This window comes from Oryctolagus cuniculus, chromosome 17, assembly GCF_964237555.1.
Source record: "Oryctolagus cuniculus chromosome 17, mOryCun1.1, whole genome shotgun sequence".
NCBI lineage: Eukaryota > Metazoa > Chordata > Mammalia > Lagomorpha > Leporidae > Oryctolagus > Oryctolagus cuniculus.
Window position 1 is genome coordinate 29,257,769 of NC_091448.1, and position 5,826 is coordinate 29,263,594.

General features: G+C 41.5%; 1 pseudogene; it reads left to right on the forward strand.

The window, feature by feature from the left end:
- Positions 1 to 2,268: 2,268 nt before the first annotated feature.
- On the forward strand, positions 2,269 to 3,281 carry LOC100344760 (beclin-1 pseudogene; annotated as a pseudogene).
- The last annotated feature ends 2,545 nt before the right edge of the window (positions 3,282 to 5,826 follow it).

Here is a 5,826-nt window from a genome sequence, read left to right on the forward strand (position 1 = left end):
ATTACAATATTATACAAGTATTCCTGAGGGCTGCTCAGATTTGCTGAAAAACTGCTTTGTTCCTTTATGATTTCCTTTCTGCAGGTTTTTGTAATAATCCCAACAGAAAATAAAAATGAAGTCGCTGTGAAAGGCATAAAAGGATTCCAATATCTCTATGTCTGGATACTAAGATTGTCAAGATGTCAACAAAGTTTCACCCTGAGTGTTGGCATGGTGGTATCTGTCTTACAGCTGAACAGTAAATGGACAAGACACTTGGGGACAAGCCAGGACGCAGGGGGTTTAAGGTTCATGTAGGATTTGATCTTTGGTATCTGCATACTTGGGTTCATCAGGCATGTTTTTTTTTTCCATAGTTCATATTTTTGGTTTAGCCAAATTTAAAGGACTGTCCAAGCGAAGTAAGGCTCTGTTTCACCAGAAAATTATACAGTTAAACAGTCACAAGGAAACAGAGACCTCTGGAGTACAGAGGATAAACAAAGCCCAGTTGAGTTTAAGGAAGTATTTGTAGATAACTATATAAAAGTTCATATTGCTTCTCTTCAGGGCTGTAAAAGAATTCCAGACACATGTATTTAGAACTAATGAAGCATTAAATTTCTGTAACAGCTGAGCAGCAACTCAAATAATCACTGTATTGAAAATGTCTCCCAATGGAGTGTAATTATCTAAATTATAGGTAATGAGCAAATAATCAAATTGACTTTTTATCATGTTATACATACTGAATGATGGTGTGCTGTATACAAATAGGTGGTTTGGAGAAATAGGCTTTACTTGAATATATCATCAGAAAATGCCCGAGAATAGTGAGGTAAGGGAATAGAGGTTTTGCTTTTAATTCTGACAAAATTGTTACTCATCACAGGCCTGGAAAGAAACTGAACTGTGAAACATAAATACTCGAATGATCAGAAACTAGATGGAAGAATTTAAGAGTTTTAAGAATCACTTTAGCCTGGAAGGTAAATTTCTCAAACATGGTTTTAATGGTGTTCTACGTGGACAAAATTGAAAAAAAAAAAAAAAAAACACAGCAAATTTCCTGGGATCTAGGTCATTGTTTTTGTTTTTGTTGTCCTTAGATTCACTTCTTTTAAGAAAATATTTACTGAGCTTTATTTTCATATTGTACTTAATTTGAAAATTATGAACATTCCATAAGGAAACTATTTTCTCTTGCTACTTTGAAGGAAAATCAAATTTAGAGAGGTTAAGTTACTCTTCCCAAATTGCCCTGTAAGGCCAGTTCATGAGACGTTAATTCCCCAAATCAAGTGAACCTGCCATGACATCATGCTGCTCTTGATGACCTTAGGGTATTCCACGCCAATGCCTCTGAGAAAAGAAACTGCAAGTTACAGGAAGACCAAGGAAGTCTGGAGGATTTATTCTGCATGAATTCTTATTTCTGTGCTGGGACATTTATCATCTGAGCTATAACTAATGGATCGTGTTTTATTGACTGCCATTTTTCTTTAAGCATTTACCTTTGCAAAATCTCTGCATTTTAAAGTCTGCTTCCTCTGCTGGTGGACCAAGAAGTAGCTAAAGTCTGGGCGATGGTGATACTGGAGGCTTCATTCCGGGGCTGACCAGAGGCTATAGTCCCACCCTCCACTCCCTTTCCTGTGGTAGACTGAACCTGAGTTGCTGGATCTAGGGTCTTGAGGGATGGAGGGGTCTAAGACACCCAGCAGCATTGTGCAGGTGAGCTAAGAGGGCCAGCGTAAGCCGGTGCCGTGGCTCAATAGGCTAATCCTCCACCTTGCGGCGCCGGCACACCGGGTTCTAGTCCCGGTCGGGGCGCCGGATTCTGTCCCCGTTGCCCCTCTTCCAGGCCAGCTCTCTGCTGTGGCCAGGGAGTGCAGTGGAGGATGGCCCAGGTGCTTGGGCCCTGCACCCCATGGGAGACCAGGAAAAGCACCTGGATCCTGGCTCCTGCCATCGGATCAGCGCGGTGCGCCGGCTGCAGCGGCGGCCATTGGAGGGTGAACCAACGGCAAAGGAAGACCTTTCTCTCTCTGTCTCTCTCTCACTGTCCACTCTGCCTGTCAAAAAAAATAATAATAATAAAAAAATAAGAGGGCCAGCGCTGCAGCCAACCCCTCCTTCAAGATTCTGGATCGTGTCACCATCCAGGAGCTCACAGCTCCATTACTTGCCACAGCCCACGTCAAACCAGGGGAGACCCAGGAGGAAGAGGGTGACTCAAGAGAGGAATCATTCATTGAAACTCGCCAGGACGCTGCCTCTCGAGTCATCCCTACAGCCAAGATGATGTCTACAGAAAGTGCTAACAGCTTCACTCCGATTGGGGAAGCTTTGGATGGAGCCACCATGGAGAACCTCGGTGGAAGACTGGACGTCATTGGGGACCTTTTTGACATCACGTCGGGACAGAGAGAGGTGGAGCATCCACTGTGTGAAGAATGCACGAACGCTGTCTTAGACCAGCTGGACAGTCAGCTTCATGACACTGAAAACGAGTGTCAGAACTGCAAACACTGTTTGGAGATCTTAGAGCAAATGAACGAGGATAACAGTGAACTGCTGCGATAGGAGCTAAGGGACCGGAGTTGCAGGAGGAAGGGCAGATCCAGGAGCTGGAAGATCTGGGAGAGAACTCCAAAATAGTGGCAGAAAATCTGGAGAAGGGCCAGGCTGAGGCTGAGAGACTGGATCAGGAGGAAGCTCAGTATCAGAGAGAATACAGTGAATTTAAATGACAATAGTTGGAGCTGGATGACAAGCTCAAAAGTGTAGAAAACTGGATGCATCATGCCCAGATGCATCCGTACAAGCTGAAGAAGACCAGTGAGTGGAATGGAATGAGATTAATGCTGCTTGGGGCAGTGTTGCTGCTTTGTGTCCTGGCTAATGAGAAGGGTCTGAAATTTCAGAGGCATTATGCCCTCTGGAAACCATTCGTATCTGGAATTTCTGACAGACAAATCTAAGGAGCTACTGCCATTATACTGTTCTGGGGGGTTGCAGTTTTTCTGGGACACCAAGTTTGACCATGTAATGGTGGCTTTTCTGGACTGTGCATGGCAGTCTAAAGAAGAGGTTGGAAAGGGCGAGATACGATTTGTCTTCCATCCAGGATGGATGCAGAGAAAGGCAACATTGAAGACACAGGAGGCAGGTGCAGCTCCTATTTCATCAAGACCCAGTTAAATTCTGAAAAACAGTGGACAAAAACTCTCAGATTCATGCTGACGAATCTCAAGTGGGGTCTTGCTTGGGTATTCTCACAATTTTATAACAAATGACTTTTCCCTCAGGGGATGCTTGCCTTAAAGGCTTTAATTTTTTTTTGAACAAAGTTTAAATTTGAGTCATATTAATCATATTAAAAGCCACAAAAGCCACCTTATTTTGAAGTACCATATGACAATTTCCAGAGCTACCACATGCCATGCACAGCCACCAACCCTTGTCACAGTTTTGACTCTCACCCCATGCCTGCCTGTTCCCCTCTCCCCTAAAAACTAATTTTTTAATTTTGTTTTTTTAAACTGAGTTGAATTGAGTTTGGTATGTTCTCATTGAACTTTAGCCCTCTCTACTTCCTGCACTTAAAATACGAAATAAAAACTGTGTCTCCATTGAGAGGATGAGATGTTTGAGTCACACAATTGGATAATGTGGGGATGTGACATCTAAGCTTTGTCTGCTCAACATGTGATGTGCTCAGACGCTCGAAATTCAACATTGCTCACTCAGTTCCAGTCCTGTATGTCTACTCTGCTCTGTGTTAGAGATATGAAGTGGTGTTTGATACTGTTTGAAATGTTGACACTTTTAATTATTTGTAATAAAGGATTTGCTACAGTTTGATAAAAAGTTTCATGGGGCTGGTGTTGTGATGCAGTGGGTTAGCATCCCATATAGGAAAGGTGATTCATGTTCCAGCTGCTTGTTTTACAGTCCAATTCCCTGCAAATGCACCTGGGGAAGCAGTGGAAGATCGCACAAATGCTTGAGTCCCTACCACATACATGGGAGACCTATTAGGAGGTCCTGGCTCCTGAATTCGGTCTGGCACAGGCCTGGTCATTGTATCCATTTGGGGAGTGAACCAGAAGATGGAAGATCTTTTTATTATACTCCCTTTTTAGATCACTCTGTTTTTCAAATAAATAAAAGAAATACTTAAAAAATAGAAGTCAACCTCAGAGCTAGGGTTATTGAGCAGAAATTTAAGCTGCCATATGCAACACTAACATCCCAGTTAGAGTTCTGGCTGCACCATTTCCAATCCAGCTTCCTGTTAACATGTCTTGGAAGGCGGCGGATGATGGCCCAAGTACTTGGGCTCCTGCCACCCATGTAGGAGACCGAGATGGAGTCGTTGGCTCCTGACTTCTGCCTGGCCAAACCTGGGAGATGCAGCCATTTTGGGTGTGAACCAGAGGATGGAAGATCTCTCTCACTCTCTCCTTTTTCAAAGAAAGGTATCTTAAAAAAAAAAAAAAAAAAAGTCAGTCTCTTTGATATGAGAAATCAAGGGAAAGGATTTTTTTTTTCCTTACACACGAGTCAGGATTTCACAAAGCATTTTTTGTCCTATGGCTCAGAAGGAATGCAAAAAAAAAAAAAAAAAAAATTGAAAAGGACAGCAACTTTCAGAACCAAAGTCAAACATAAGTTCCAATCTCTTCTCTCTCTACCTGTACTACTCTACTCTACCTGTAGTCTCCCTTCTGGGAAGCTTCCTTTACCAAAGCTATAGAGGGTGAATGTATTTTGAAAAGGAAATATTTTCCATACAGACTTAATACAGACTTTCTAATTCTAGCTTTCCATTATTTCTATGCACTTCTCTACTCCTACTCATAATTTTCTTTTTAAAATTTGGAAGCCTTTTAAAATTACAATTTTTCCAGTCTCATCAAATAAAGTAGGCCAACGATGAGTTGTGACTTGAGAAAAGAAGGCAGGAATAAAATTTGGGAAATTAAACTTAGTGATTTAGAAATGCAAACAAATTTAGTCTCTGTAAGATCCAAATTATACTTCTAATATGACTTTTCATGAGTAAAACAATTAATTGAATAATCTTACTTAAATATTTTGTGCAGAAATAGGAGTTCCATTAATGAATGAAATATGAACTTTTGCTTAAAATGAATTAATTCCTCAAAATGATACTTAGTACTTTTAATAGAAAACTGCATTCAAATAACTAAAATGAGCATGGCATAGTTCTTAATGTGCTTGGAAGCTAGCAACATAAGACCATAAATGACTTTTAAATGAAGAGAGCCTACAGAAAATGTATCTATTTAATGAGGGTACCAGATGATATCTGAGGAGCGTGAATTTAATGTTCTTTCTCCTGGTTTCACTATTTGCTATAACTAATACTCTGCTATGACTACAAGTCTTCCTAAATGGAACTATTATTTAAATCTGTGGATTACAAAATAAAGACACCATGAGCAAGTCCTATTCACATTTCACTGACTTTTAAAATAAAAACTTTTAAGATTTCCTTTATTTATTTGAAAAGCAGAGTTACAGAGAGAGAAGAGGAGAAAATGGAGGACAGAAGGAGGAAGAAGGACAGGTAGAGGAGTGGGGGGAGAGAGGTCTTCTACCTGCTAGTTCACTCCCAAGATGGCTGGAATGGCCAATGCTGGGCCAGGCTGGAGCCAGGAGCCAGAGCTTCCTCTGGGTCTCCCACATGGACACAGGAGAAGTATGTAGGCCATCCTCTGCTATCTTTCCAGGTGCATTAGCAGGGACCTGGATTGGAAGTGGAGCAGCCAGGACTTGAACCAACACCCACATGAGAAATCAATGTTAAAGGAG